Source organism: Mesoplodon densirostris, chromosome 6, assembly GCF_025265405.1.
Source record: "Mesoplodon densirostris isolate mMesDen1 chromosome 6, mMesDen1 primary haplotype, whole genome shotgun sequence".
NCBI lineage: Eukaryota > Metazoa > Chordata > Mammalia > Artiodactyla > Ziphiidae > Mesoplodon > Mesoplodon densirostris.
In genome coordinates, this window is record NC_082666.1 from 75532551 (window position 1) to 75548795 (window position 16245).

The 16245-nt window shown below is 44.0% G+C and overlaps 1 pseudogene; it reads right to left on the reverse strand.

The window, feature by feature from the left end:
* Nucleotides 1–15371: 15371 nt before the first annotated feature.
* On the reverse strand, nt 15372–15952 carry LOC132491651 (large ribosomal subunit protein uL11-like; annotated as a pseudogene).
* Between the last annotated feature and the right edge of the window lie 293 nt (nt 15953–16245).

Consider the following 16245-nt stretch of genomic DNA (forward strand, 5'->3'; position numbering starts at 1 on the left):
GGTACACTCCTAAGGGTACAACACGCCCTCTGTGTTGTCTTTTATGTATCTAAGAGCAGGGACTTAGTCTGTTTAACTCTCAGTACATTGCCAGCTAATTGGCACTATTTTTATTGTGCCAGCTATTATTTTGTTATTATTTTAAAAACTGAAAGTAACTTGAATGTCCTGCAATAGGGAATGTTTGAGATGATGTGACAAAGCCACAGGGAGGAATGCTATACAGCCAGTAAAAATGCTAAGAATGTTGCAATCTGTTGGTACATGTGAAATGATTCTAAGGGGAAAAATCAAATACAAAAAGGAGTGTATACACTGATAACAAGTATGTAAAAAATAACTGAATAAATGCTTATAAACTACCAAGGATCAGTGGTGATCTTTGAAGACCAAAGGTGATAGAAAAATGATAGAAATTGGATTAGATCCAATATATTCTATATTTTCAAAAGTTAATTAAAACATATACATATGCATATATGTATATAAATTTTAATTAACTGTTGAATATACACACACACATAGAGTATTAGTTATTTGTTGCTGCATAAACAAATTACCCCAAAACTTAGAAGCTTGAGACTATAAAAGTTTATCATCTCACAGAGTTTCTGAGGGTCAGTAATCTGGGATCTGCTTAGCTGAATGGTTCTAACTCAGGGTATCTCATGAAGTTAGAGTCAAAATGCCAGTGAGAGCTTTTGTCATCTGAAGGTTTGACCAGGGCTGGTGGGTCCACTTCCAAGAAGGGTCTGACTCTTATGGTTGTTGGCAAAAGGCCTCAGTTCCTTGTCATGTGGACCTCATAGGGGGTGCCTCTCCATAGGGGGCCTCTCCACAGTGCTACTCATGACATGGCAGCTGGTTCCCCAGAACAAGTGATGATTGAGAGAGAGAGAGAAAGAGAGAGAATGATCAAGATCACAGCTGCAATGTGTTTTATAACGTATTCTCAAAAGTGGCATGCCATCACTTCTGCCATATTCTTTGGTCCCATAGACCACCCTGGTACAATGTGAGAGGGGACGATACAAGGGTGTAAATACTCAGAGACAGGGATCATTGGGGATCATCTTGGAGGCCGGCTGTCACAACGATTCATAACAATAATAAGACATTTTTTTGCAAGAGCATGTTTTGGTTATTAAATATACATTTCAAATGTACACTGAAATAGATATTTCGAAATGCCTAATCCTCCTAATTATACTTTTCAAGAAATAATAATATTTATTTAGTACATTTTATGTGCCAAGCTCTGTGCTAAGCATTTTATGTGGACCCTCTCCTATAACCCTCACAACTCAAAAGTAGCCACTTCTGGTTGCCTCATTTTGCAGAGATGGAACTTGAAGCACAGAGATGTTAAGTAACTTGCCCTAGGGCACACATCTAGCAAGTAAGGAAACCAGAATATAAACTCAGATCTATCAGTTAAAGCACGTATATCACCACCAAGTTATACTGATTTTCTCCAGTCACAGTTTTGTGAAATAAATCCTAACCTACCCATGCTTTACAAGAACCATCATTCCAGGTAAGCAGTTTAGGATTTCCCTGCAGTCACAGAGTAAATAAACTAAGACTCAAGGGCTTCCCTGGTGGCGCAGTGGTTGAGAGTCCGCCTGCTGATGGAGGGGACACGGGTTCGTGCCCCGGTCTGGGAAGATCCCACATGCCGCGGAGCGGCTGGGCCCGTGAGCCATGGCCACTGAGCCTGCGCGTCTGGAACCTGTGCTCCACAGTGGGAGAGGCCACAGCAGTGAGAGTCCTGCATACCGCAAAAAAAAAAAAAAATAATAATAATAATAAAAATAAACTAAGACTCAAAATTGGAAGTTGGATTCATGGAGCCCTTAATCATGATTAAGATGATAATAGTTACTTAGTCTTCTCCCCTCCTCCTCCCCTTTGCCCTCTCTCCACTCCAGCCACACTGGCTTCCTCGCCCATTCTTGGAGCGCTCCAGGCATGCTCCCCCTTCAGGTCCTTTGTGCTTGACGTTCCTCTTTTCATCCCTGGAGCAGTGTGGCTCCTGCCATCACCTCCTTTCCTCAAATGTCGCCTTCCCAGAGAGGCCCACTGTTACCATGCTGTTTAAATTGCCACTCCACCCCATCACTTAGTCCCATCTTCGTGCCCCTTCTCCTTTTCCTACCGCACTTATCACCATCTACAGCCTACAGAATTCACTTATGGAGCAAGCTTATATTTCTCTCCCGACCCCAGAATACAAGCTCCTCAAAGGCAAGGATTAGGGTCTATTAGGTTTACTGACCCCTGCTTTGTTCAGTGAGGATTCCTAGCACAACAGTACCTGGTACCTAGCATATGCTCAACAATAAATATGTGCTAGAGAAACGATGAAATAACAATTGGCAGACTTAAAGTGTGTAGTTGATATCAGAGTAGCTCAGTAGAAAATGTAACAGTCAATTTACTTTCCAGCCATACCTCTTTAAATTTAATTTTGAAATTATCTACAGATTTGGTCCAGATAGATGTTTCTAGAGAAAACTGCTTTCTTTGAATGGACATTTTACTTTTATTGCCATGTGTGTTTAATTTTTAACCAGAGGAGATATGTTAGAAGTTTCTGGAAACAAAAGAGTTCTAGAAACAGAAGATGCTTTTAACCTAGAAGACAGATAAACTAGGTTAGGACTGAAGTATTTCCACTGCCCAAGTAATAACCTAACCCTCTGTCTAGTGACCCTATAAAACCTGAGCAAATATTTACCTTTGACGTTAGAAAAAGTCAGCTAAGCAAATGACATTTCATAATGAATGAAAGAACTTCCTTCCTTTATTTATTCTGGACAATCTATTAATTTTTAGTATGTTTTGTTCCCCCAGACATAGAGGTATTGTTTGATAGAAGGTCAGCATTCATTCTAACTTTTCCCAGGTCTACCTAGAACTATTTTTTTAAATTCAGTATTAGTTGAATGAATGATTTTTTAATTAATTAATGTATTTATTTATTTATTTATTTTGGCTGCATTGGGTCTTCATTGCTGTGCACGGGCTTTCTCTAGTTGTGGCGAGCGGGGGCTACTCTTCGTTGAGTTGCGCGGGCTTCTCATTGTGGTGGCTTCTCTTGTTGCAGAGCATGGGCTCTAGGCACGCAGGCTTCAGTAGTTGCAGCACACAGGCTCAGTAGTTGTGGCACGCGACCTCAGTAGTTGTGGCTCGTGGGCTCTAGGGCGCAGGCTCAGTAGTTGTGGTGCATGGGCTTACTTGCTCCGGGACATGTGGTATCTTCCTGGACCAGGGATCGAACCTGTATCCCCTGCATTGGCAGGTGGATTCTTAACCACTGCCCAACCAAGGAAGTCCTAGAACTATTAACTATAATCTTGGTCATTTCAGAATGCCTATTTACTAGTTGACAGTATATTCAATAAAGGTCTCATTGATACTGAGTTTTGTTTCTTCAAACCAACTAAACCTATCAACTATAGTAATAACAGCTAAACTTTATTAGATACTCACCAAGTGCCAGCCATCATGCCTATATGATCTCTAACGCTTGCAGCAACTCTACAGGAGAGATACTATAGTTATAAAGCCCAGTGAAGTTAAGCAATTTGTCAAGATCACACAATCAGGGCAAAGACTCAATCCAAGATTATCTGCTTGATTCCCAAATCTGGGCCAGTTTCAAGGTGCCACTCTCCTGCCCTAACCATGAGCCTAAGTTGTAATAACCAAATACTGCAGGGCATACACTTACACTAAAATTTTTTTCATGTTTATCTGAAATTCAAATGTAACTGGATGTCTTGTATTTTTATTTGCTAAATCCGGCAACTATGTGGAAGGAACCTTGGGGATTGTTGAGTTTTGTGGTTCTTAGCCAGGAGTGCTTGACAAAATGACCTGGAGGGCTTTTTCAATATATATACACAGGTTCTACCCCATACTGCAAGGATTCTAGAGTGGACCCAGGCCTGTGAATTTTCAAAAAGTTTTATTTGTTCAATAAAAATGTATTGATTGGGCTTCCCTGGTGGCGCAGTGGTTGAGAGTCCGCCTGCTGATGCAGGGGACACGGGTTCATGCCCCAGTCCGGGAAGATCCCACGTGCCGTGGAGCGGCTGGGCCCGTGAGCCATGGCCGCTGAGCCTGTGCGTCTGGAGCCTGTGCTCCGCAATGGGAGAGGCCACAACAGTGAGAGGCCCGTGTACAGAAAAAAAAAAAAAAATGTATTGATTGAGTACCTACCCTGTGCCAATGACATTTTTAAGTTTTGGAAACATAGCAAGAAACAAAACAAAAACCAAAAGCTCTACCTTTGGGGATCTTCCCAGGTGACTCCACAACTCATCCCAGTTAGGAAACAATGGGTCAAGCACCTTCATTTTACAGATTAGGGGAACAGAGGCCCAGAATGGTGCCAGAGTGGTTCAAGATCACTGACAGAGGAGGGACTAGGGATCAAGCCTCCTAACTCCCAGTCTTGTACTTTTTAAAAAGTATCTCTCTGCTGCCCATATGTCCTCAGTTTTCCAGAATACTCCCTTTTCAGTATTCTGTTATCCCTAAAATTACAATCTTCAAAAAGTAAAATATGGTCCCAGAAGCTACATCATCCTTAAAATAACACACTTAATACTGCTTGAGGCTCTCACTTGAAACCATAACACCAAGATGATAGATGTCAACAGACAGCAGTAATAGAGAATCCTGACCCCAACTGAAAGTGGCTGTCCTTATTGGTGCTTCACTGGACACTGTGTGCAGCATTTTTCATATGCATTGACTTATGCATCCTCCCAATAATCCTGGGAATGAGACAGGAAAGATGTTATCATAACTGTTCACATATCCAAGTTCAAACAACTCATCAGTGGCCAGAAGCAGGGCTCAGATGCAGGTTTTTCTCTCTCCAAGTAAGAATAAAATAATCTGAGGGTGAAGGACAACTTGAGCTTGTTTCATTTCTTCCTCTTCCAGCAGGAATGGGCAGCCAAGGCGGAAGAAGCCTGCTGTTAGTGGTGAGGCACTAACCTCCTGACCTGCTCCAAAGCCTCTCTCTCCCCAAGAGCACTGCCCCCCTCTCCTCTCAGGCTCTACATCCCCACTACACTGGACAGTGTGAGCACAGACCAGTGATGGCAGAAGAAAACCTCAACCAAAATGCACACAAGTGACCCAGGAACTGTGCCCCAGAGTGCCCCCATACTTGTAGGCGTTCGTGGAGCAGAATGACTAGTTTAGTACTGAGTTCATAGGGGGTTAGTGGTCACACTGGACCATTTCCTTATAAGATGACTATGAAATCATGCTGGGCCGCAGAAGAAGAAACCTGGAGATGAGAGCTTAGGAAAGCGGGGCCTAAGTTTGATGGGGAAGATGTTGATTTCTTGTGAAATTTGCATGAATCCCCAAGGCAGGCACACTCTTTATTAGGGAGTAAAATGCAAATTCCACAAGAATTAGAAAAATAAAACTATTGACATCTGTGCCCCAAGCCTCATGTTGGTACCAGGCTGCCTTCTGCAGTGAGGGATCACTAGCCGAGGGTTTAGAAGCCTGACTCTAACCCACCTCCATCATTTGAAGACTGATCAGACTTGCCCAGGTTAACGGCCCAGGTTCCACCATCAGTTCCTCCTACCCTCACTCCCACCCTCCGGCACACGCATACCATTGTTTTCCAGTCACCTACCACTCCCTTTATGCTCTGCAGTGCCCTATTGATGACTCACTGATTTTAACAATGGTATTAAAACCTGGAACAAAGTTCCGTTGCCCCTGGGATCCAAATCAGTCTCAAGTACTGGTACAGAGCCCCTATGCATCTGAGGTTCTTGCAAGAGCAGCCTCCTAAACTGCTCTTCGTGCCTTCAAGCCCCACCCTTCCTCCCAACCTTCCTATATGCATCTACCGGCTGAATTCTCTAAAAGACCACCTTTATCCTGGCACTCTCCTACATAAAAATAAATTCACTCTCCTACGTAAAAATAAAAGCCTTCCATGGCACTGCGTTAAAAACAACAATGCCGGGGCTTCCCTGGTGGCGCAGTGGTTGAGTCGGCCTGCCGATGCAGGAGACACGGGTTCGTGCCCCAGTCCGGGAGGATCCCACATGCCACGGAGTGGCTGGGCCCGTCCCGTGAGCCATGGCCACTGAGCCTGCGCGTCCAGAGCCTGTGCTCCGCAACGGGAGAGGCCACAGCAGTGAGAGGCCCGTGTACTGCAAAAAAAAAACCCCAAAAAACAAAAAAACAAGACAACGCCTATTCACCAATAATCCTTGTCTGATCACCTGGGTTAGGTAAGGATCAACTGAGACAATGTGTGTGAAAATGTTAAAGAATATAGTATGTTACCTTTATATAGCATTTCAGGGCTTTTGAAGTACTTTCCATGTTTCATGTGGTTTCAAGAAAACAGAGAAGACAGGTTTATGTCACTTTTCATGTGTGTATTTTGTTTCTAGAAGTGGGCTGTTAAATTCCAAGTCTTTCACTTTTTTGTTAGTTGACTGATATGAAATGTAATATTTCATGTTAAATTACAATATCAAATATCAATTACTATATCATTAAATACCAATTAAAATGAATAAAACAGAGCACTTAGTTTTTCATCACAAGAAGACCTCAGAATAAGACTTTTGCCACAATTAATCCTTATTTGCAATATGTATTGAGAAGCACAGAACAAAGTTGTAAGAATCACAAAAGCTTACGGCTCCTTGAAATCAGGTGGATAAAAATTGTTTTATATAATTGAACAACATATAAAATACGGAAAAAATACGGAAAAAATACGGAAAAAAACAAATGCTTTGTTTGCATTTTATTTTTATAACAAATAAAATATAAGTTAAAAAAAGGCAGTGCCTCTGCATGAAAAACCAATGTAACTCTGATTAAAAGCTGATGTTAGGTTAATTTTAATTTACAAGAGACAGTATAGTGCACTGGTTAAGAGCATGGCTTCTGTCACCAGTGTGGGTGCTTTCAAATCCTGCTTCTGCTACTCACTCACAAGCTGTATGGCCTTGAACAAGTTACTTAACCTCTTTAGACCTCAGTTTCCTCATCTATAAAATGGGAATAATAATAGTACCTACCCATAGGGTGCTTGTGAAGATCAAGTGACTTATTAGTTGCACAATACTTAGAATACATGTTAAACATCTTACAAAAGGTAATGCGATGATGATGATGATGATGATGACGATGGTGATGATTTGAGGAAGAAAGACAGGATCAAATTCAGGGTTACACAGAGTCAAGGACTTGTTCAGGTTCTGGTATGTATCCTGGTCAAGCAATTTACCTTTGCAGGCCTGAATCTTCATTTGCAAAATGGCTCTTTGGTCATAGGTAAAACAATTCTAGAATTACAACAGATCTGAAGGTGGGCATTGCTATCTGAATATCCACTTAATAAAGGTTTCAACTTTAGTGATTAGAGTCTGGTCAATAATTTTTGGAGTCAGTTGAGTCTTCCCATTGCAAAAGATGGAAAACCCCAAGTCAAACTGGCTTAAGACAAAAGGGAACTTGTTGGCTCATATGACTGAAAAGTCCAGGAGAAGGACTGGCTTCATGTTTGGCTTGATCAGTTTCAACCAGTGACCTCAGGACCCAGTTTCTCACCATCCCTTAGTTCTCCCTTCTGCAGTGATTGCTCTATTCTCAGGTTCTTTGTGATGGCACCTTGTAGCTCCAGGTTCTGGTCATCATTACTGCAAACAGGCCCAGCCCAAAGGAATGTGGGAACCTCTACCAACTCCTCAGATGAAGTCTCCTTATGATTGCAAATGGGCATGAGATATTTTGGGGATTATGGAAATGTTCTAAAACTTGATTGTTGTGATGGTTACTCTGTAAATTTACTAAAAATCATTGAATTATACTCTTCAAAGGGTGAATTTTATGGTATGTAAGTTATACTTCAATAAAGTCAATATTAATATAAACAGATTTTCCTTGTATCTCTCTGGCTCTGATAGGGTCACATGCCCATTTTTGAACCTATCACCAGGTCGGAGGAATGTGATGCTCAGGGTGACCTGCCCTAATACCACACCCGCACCCTGGAGATAGGGATAAAGTCAGTTTCATCCAAAGCACAGGGACTGAGAGTACGGAGAGAATGGTTTCCCAGTTGAAAACTGGGTTAATGGCTTTTGTTCCCTAAGGCCCAAGGACCAAAGCTGATCTAGGGGCCGTCCATGCTTTCAGGGCCTCTCTGAACTCAAACTCGGGCCTGTCATGAGCCAAACCACAGATACATACCTGTCTTGTGAGGCCTAACTTTTGTTTTTCTTGGCTTTTCCATGGCAAATGCCAAGGTGGGGTGAACCACACATGCTAGATTCTCATTCTTGGAAACAAGAGATGTCCCCAGTTAAACCCAGAGAGTCCTTCTCTCGAGGCTCAAACACATCCATCATTTCCTGCCATGTTGACCAAGCTTGGGTGCTGCCCAGGACCCATGGGGGCCCACTGCAAGCCGGAGATGTGGGAGGAGTCCTGTGTCACTTCTCTGTGCCCCACTCGGTGAGCCACCTGCCCCATGCTCCCTGGGAACAACCAGAAACAAACCCTCCACTTCTTTTTTTTTTGTCATTTTATACCCTTTATCTCACCTCTCACTATCTCTTTCAGACTTCATTCTCAGTGCTTGTGACTGTAGGTCCAAAGGAGGGATGAGGTAATGGATTAGAATGAACTGGATGGCTCTAGTTTAAGTGATCTTCCAGGGCACAGGGGCAGATAGTGCTTGAGGCTCTTCTTACTTTGTTGGAAGAACGGCAAAATCAAACAAAAGCCGACACATCCGGAGCGTTTACTCAGGGCGGAGACACTGAGCTGAGCGCTCCTTCTACATCCATTGTTCTTTCAGTCCTCACAACGACCTCAAAGGGAAGATCATTTTAGCCACATTTAGATGCGAGCAAACTGGCTCAGAGGAGTGAATTTAGGCCCCACAGGTAGTCGGAGGAGAGCTGGGCTTGGAGTAGGGGCTGTCTGTAAGGCGGGCATTTTTAACCACTAGCTGCCTGTCTGCTTCTAACCAGTCTGGCTGTGGTCTGCAGTCCCCTTCACTGTCATGGCCAGTGTCCTTGAAACCCTTGGAAGGGGAAGTGGCTGCTGGCAGCTCACCTGTACAGAAGCGGCAGGGAGCCCCTAGGGGTGCAAACTGAGAGCCCACCAGCTGCAAATGGGCACAGATGGATCTGTTTGGCCAACAGCATATTGTTAGTGTTGTTTTAATGAATTCAATGACCTTCATGGGGCAGGTCCAATTCACAGTTACTTCACACCTATAGGTTAGCTGTCTGGCTCTGAAAGGCATTTGCCTTTACACCTTGGAAAGAGCTAGCAAGTTGTCAGAAATGCCTGCCCAGGCCCCTCTTCTACCCTGTGGTGTCAGCAGGTCTGAGTGGAAAGCAGGAGGAATACCTTTTCTGTTTGCATGAGAAACTATAAACTTCAGTCTCCTTCTGGATCAAGGAGGCTTTTAAGGGTAGGACCAGGGACCTAAACTTCATTGCATACCACTTTTTCCATCTAACCTAATCCTGTATCAATCCTATAAAGTATAGACTTCTGTAATCCCCATTTTACTGGTGAGAAAACTAAGGTTCACCCAGGTGCCATAACTGATCCATGGTGACAGAAATCAGGTCCAAGCCCTCAATCTCATTCACTGTCTGTGTTCTCAACCCTCCCAGCACATTAGGATCATCTGGGGGGAATCTTGTAGGATACCAATGTCTGATTCAAACCCAAACCAATTAAATCTGAATCTCTAGGGGCTGAGGCCTCAACGGTGGTTGGATTTTTTAAGTGCCCCAGGTGATTCTAATGTGGTGAGAAGGTGGCATGATTTGGAGAGCAGGTGATACAAGTTCCCACATCAAATAAGTGCTTTGTTTGGGAAATGGGGGATGCTTCCATCAAACGACAGGCCAGCAGCTGCCTCTGGCAGTGGACTGTGTGTTGACACATCCACAGGACTGGTACAGGAACAGGAAGTTGTATTGTGTAATGGTTAACGGTTGTAGTCAGTTTCTGGAGACAGAAGTCTTGGGTTGGAATCTGTGCCCCTCACTGACTGGATGACTTTGGGCATGTTGTTTTACTCCTATGAGGCTCAGTCTACTCATCACTAAAGAGGGGATAATAAAGGACTCCACCTTAGAGGCTGTTGTGAGGAAGCAAGTGTCAGCGTGCATCTACTGAGCTCAGCACAGATTTTGGCACCTTGCAGGCAATTAGTCACTGTTAGCTCCTGATGGCAATGAATACAGCCCCAAGCGCATGCTATAAACACTAAGTAGTTTCAAAGACAAATTTAAATTCTCAGAAGGATTTCTGCCTCCTCACTTCTGATTGTCAAGATTTTAGACTTATCCTCTTCACTTGAAAACTGAACTCATTTGCCTTGGTTTAGCGTCAGGGGGAACTGTCCTACAGGTGGCCGATTAAGCAGTCTGTTGACAGTCTGCAAACAGGCAGTCGGGCTGGGGTGTGGAAGAGGCAATAGAAGGAGAGCTCTAAGGGCTCTGACTGCAGGTGGTGGGGCCCAGCTAGGGGAACTGGGGCCCCAGGAAAAACCTTCAGCTCCCAGTAAGGGAGAGGCTGGAGGCTGAGGAAGAGCAGGACCCAGTCTCAGAATGGAATAGGGGTCTTTTACTAGGATCCAAGGACCTCCCTTCTACACCCCAAGCCCTGTTGCCTTTTGGCTTTTTTCTGGTGGTGGTGGGGTACCGTTCTCACCACCTAACAACTCTACACATTATCTCAATGTGGTTTATCCTTTTATGCCCAAATCAAGCCTTGGCTATTCTGTGCCTCTTGGAGGACCAATCTAGATGAAAGTTAGCAATACTTCCCCCGAGTGGCTATAGGACTTTATGTAATTTTGCCTGGAATTGTTAGTTGCCTTTGTGTGAGCATATCTTGTTTTAAAATATTTTTGAGTTCTAGAGGTTGGAGACCATGTTTTGTACTACTAGGCAACCCCGCCTCCTCTTTTTTTTTTTTTTTTTTTGCGGTACGCGGGCCTCTCACTGTTGTGGCCTCTCCCGTTGCGGAGCACAGGCTCCGGACACGCAGGCTCAGCGGCCATGGCTCACGGGCCCAGCCGCTCCACGGCATGTGGGATCTTCCCAGACCAGGGCACGAACCTGTGTCCCCTGCATCGGCAGGCGGACTCTCAACCACTGTGCCACCAGGGAAGCCGTCCCCCCCACCTCCTCTTACCACAAAGGTTAACACAAGTGTTTGGCTCGTAATAGATAAAAGGGCATCCTTTCCACATAAAACAAAACCCAGAAGTCAAAGAAGGCTCAAAGATCTTTTAGTCCAGGAGTAGCAACCTGTCCTCTTGACCCACAGGCTAAACCCTACAGATACGTGTTATTTGGCCAGGCCAATGCTTTAACATTTCACACAATTTATCAGCCTGATCCCTAAAGGCATGTGAGCCTGTGACCCCTAATCTGAACCCAGATCCTCAAATTCTTGGACCTTCTTGCCCACAACATCCCTAATATGTGGCTCTCCTGCCTATGCTTCCAGAATTCTTCCTGAATAAAAATCATTAATAGAGTAGCCACCTGAAATTAACCTGCTACAAATTAACTACTTTAAATCCTTTTGATAGCTCACTGTTTACTGCTGAATGCTTTTCCCATTCCCAAGCATTCCATCACCAGACTGATATAGCCTTTTAGATACATTTTCCAGCTTGTTTTTCAGGAAGATGACAGGTAACTTAGAACTACATTTAACTTTGTTCTGCAACCCTGGTCACCTTAAAATGACCTTGGCAAATATCCCTCTTCACTCTTGTAGAATACTGGCTTTGTGTGTCCGTCCAAACTTTTGTACTTAAGAGTGAACTTTCTCAATAATCATTACGTCTAGCTCAAGACTGTAGGTGAGCTGAAAGTCTAGGCTGCACCAGCACCCCAGAGGCTGCAATCTGAGGATGGGATAGATCTAAGTAGATCTTACCTCCTGTGGCCCTGTTAGGCCAAGAGGTTTTCAAGGCCTCATGCTGCACAGAGGTTAGCTCCTGCCTGAATGCACAGGAATGCAACCCCAGCAATTATTTACCAGATGGAATGTGTTTTTTTCTGTATCTCTCTGTCTTAAGGGAACTCTGTCAAAATTTTTGGTTCTAGTTTTTGACAGAGTGGATTGTAGACCTGTTATAACCTGATGAGCAGGAAGAAATTCCATATTTTTCTGTTTTCAGGAAAAATAATTTCTACATGAAGGACCATCTGGAGAACTAGGTGTATAATAAATCACTGTTAACACCAATTATACTTACTGGAAGCCCAGTTATTTTCTTGCAAGTAGAGACAGGAGGACACGGTATTGGCTTCTGAAAACAATGTCGTCATGAACTTCCTTGCGGGAGAGCCAAAGGTCAGGAGGAAAAGAGTTGCTACACTAGGGGAAATGGAAGACTATTAGGATTTTTCTCTTTTCCTTCAACTGTAGTCATCACAAAAATCTAATATGGTTTTATCCTGTGTAGCTTTTCTTACATACTTTTAGAAAGTATTGTCCTTTGCAATTTGTACTGATCCATTGATCTTAATCAGGACACAAGCTTTCAAGTCAGTATCACTTAGTAGCTGAATCACCTTAAGCCTCTCCTTCCCACTTTGAAAATGTGGCCAATGGAAATGTATTTGTGGCTAGCCTCCTGGCACACGTGAATTCCATTCTCTTGCAAGCAAAAAATCCCAAAGAAAAGAGCGTCTACATGCAAATGATTTCAACTAGCGTTATTTCAAACAGGAAAATAATTAGAAACAATCTAAATGTTAAAACAATAGGCTGTTTAAATTATTTATGTGTTGGAGATATTAATTACCCTTTTTCTATGAACAGATTTCACCTTCTCCCTTTTCCCCACTAAAGGAGTGGAAAATCAAACTCAGAAAGGGCCCCTGCGTCCCTTCTTTTTCATCACAGTCATTGGTCCATAATGCACACATGATCTAATCCAGGTCAAAGGTTTTCCCCGAGATTTTTCTGTTGAAAAGACTTTGTCCTCCCTTTCTGGCAGAGAGTTGTATGATTGAGTCCCACATTTGCAGGTGGCATGGCCCCCATCATGTGGAGAAGTGTGGAAGGAGAAGGAACAGCGGAGAACTCTGGTGACATCAAGCCCCTGGCCCCTAACACTTAAGTCCTCAGGGCTGCCTGGTTCTTGCAGTTCAGTGAGCAATCCCAGTATTTTCTCATTAAATTTTCCTTTTCCTTACGCTAGTTGGAGTTGGCTTCCTGTTATTTGCAACTGCAAGGGTTCTAACAGCTTATGCATTCATTAACACTGATGATTAGGAGGACCACACAGCAGCATGGAAAGTGATTTTGAAGAATTTTACAAGCAGCACCATATAAAATTATATGAATGATATCATTACAGCTATTTAATCATTCATGTGCAAACTAAGTGGAAAAGAAGTACCTTAAATATGTAATGGGGGCTTCCCTGGTGGCGCAGTGGTTGAGAGTCCGCCTGCTGATGCGGGAGACATAGGTTTGTGCCCCGGTCCGGGCAGATCCCACATGCCGCGGAGCGGCTGGGCCCGTGAGCCATGGCTGCTGAGCCTGCGTGTCCGGAGCCTGTGCTCCGCAACGGGAGAGGCCACAACAGTGAGAGGCCCGCGTACTGCAAAAAAAAAAAAAAAAAGATGTAATGAATGTTTAGCATGGTAGAGTTATGGGTGATTTTTTTCCCCTCCATATAATGGGGTAAAAAATTTATCAAACTATGTTCAGTATGCAAAGTTAAATGTGGCTTATTTGTTTTCTACAACTGACCAAATCTTCCTCATCAACTTCCTTCATACTGACCATTAACTGTATCTTAGTCTCTTTGGAGAGGAAAAAGGTTTTAGTTTAAAAGAGTTGCTTTGTTTTTGTTTTAAGGTAAATGGCTAATCTTGTATTGTTTCCTGCCCTCCTTTCTAATATGGTGCCTTGGTTCATTGCAGAGGCAGGTGCTTGAGGCAATAGGAGAGAGTGAGCTTTAGATTTGTACACCTGTTATCAGGGTTGGTGTCATGGACTGAATATTTGTGCCCCCTACCCCAAATTCATAGGTTGAAGACCTAACTCCTACAATGTGATGGTATGTGACATGGAGCCTCTGAAAGGTAATTAGGGTTAGCTGAGGTCATACGGGTGTGGCTAATCCCACCAATCATGGGATTAGTGGCCTTATAAGAAAAAGAAGAGAGAACTCATTCACTCTCTCTCTGCATGCACAAAAACAAGGAAAGGCCATGTGAATACACAGCCAGAAGTTTGCTATGTACAAGCCCGGAAGAGAGCTCTCACCAAGAACCCAATCAGCTGGTTCTTCCCAACTATAGAACTGTTAGAAAATAAATATCTGCTGTGCAAGCCACCCAGTCTGTGATCTTTTGTTATGGCAGCCTGAGCTAAGACTGTTGGTGCTGACATTTTTAGCAACGTCTCTGGGTACCTGGCTGGTTGCACTATTGACCTCTGTGCTTGGGGAAACTGTGGCTCTTTCTAGCTCAGTCGGAGCTGGAGGGTCTTCCCTTGTGACTTGCTCCCAGCTGCAGACAAAAAAATGTTGCCTGTCATTTCAGTAAACAAAGAATGTTGCCTGCTTATTCCAGTGAACAACACATGTTTCCAGGCCATCAAGTCATCAGCCACTTCAGCCGCCCTGACAGTGCACCCTGGGGGGAATTCAGGATGGAGGAAAAGCAGGATACTGGTTCTAGATAGTTAAGATGCATATCTAAGGAATAATTTCATGAGCCCAGACTCTTCCATCTTCCCATAGAAAATCACTAACATCATTAACGTGAGATGTCATTTTTTTGTGATTAGCAGTAATCTTTTAATGTTCAACTACATGTTTTTTGTTTGTTTGTTTTCAGCAAAAACTCCTATATATCCTGGCTCCTCCCTTAATCTTCAGAGTAGTTCCTCAGAGCTATCTGAGAGGCTATCTCCTGGGCTATGGTCCTCAGTAAGGTCCCTGAATAAAGCACAACTTGCAACTTTTAGGATGTCTGTTTTTCTTCAGTTGACATTGCCCCTACCTTGGCTTTGGTGGCCCTGCAGACCACCCTGTGTCTCAGCCACATCCCTCATCTGGTCACTGGCTTAGGTTAGTCAGCCAGCCCATCCCTTACTATGGCAGCCAACTCTCAACTCAGCTGTACCCACATTCTGGAGGATGTGTGGAGATGTCTTGGCCCCTCTTCTGCCACTCTGGGGCTGAAGGGCCCAGGAGCACTCATGCAGACCCTCTGCCTGATAACCATGCTGTAGTGGTGTTGTTTTAGTTGTCGAATGATCTTTTATTGAAATAACTCCCTTTGCAGCTCTTAACTAGCTGGGCATTCCACTGTACCACTGTTGAGGTTTATCTATGATGCCATGAGTGTGGTGGCCATCAACACAGCAGGCCCCTGGATCTCCTTAATGGTTCCAGAGAGTTCTTTGGCTAATGATTGGTACTACATCTGTCTGGCAATGTTGACAATTCCATCTGAAGTACTATTTCCACCGTGCTTAATGTTCTTCTGCTTCTTTCTGTCCCTCGTGGTCCCTTGAGGGCTTTGATGATCAGGGAAGAGGCAGAAGGTACCACCTTGGTCTGGACCGTCTGTCCTGAATGGTCAGTTTCACTGTAATCCTCACACCCTTCCAGGTACTGGCTGCCTTGGCAATGTCTTTACCTACAGTTTTTGGAGACAGACCCAGGGGGCCACTCTTGGGGTCCAGGGCAGATGTGGCACCAACGTCCCCATCAGTGCACTCCAGGTTTATGACTCTGATCTTGCTGAGGTCAAACTTGGCAGCACAGTGGAGGCGACTGGTGTCTGATGACCCCAACGTGGGACAACTGGAGAAAGTTGCATCTTGGCATCCTCTGAATGCTGAAAGGCCCATGCTGTACTTTCATTCTCCTCCTTTGTACGTGTTGGCAGGGGCCATTTGTGTGACAGTCCCGTGGCTGAGTCTCATGAGGAGCAGGATACAGTTTCCCTGTCCTTTCAGGGCTCCTTTCCCTCAGTTTATCTACCACCCATGATCTCAGCCTTGAATGGAGAAGCCAGGATACACATGAGTCATTTTTTCTCCTCCAACCTCTGTCTTGTCTTCTGATAGCACTCTCTTAGTTTGGAAAGGTAAAACAACCCATCTTTTCTGTGCAGCAAGGACACCCCTTATGTCAAACCTCAGTTCTCTGTACCC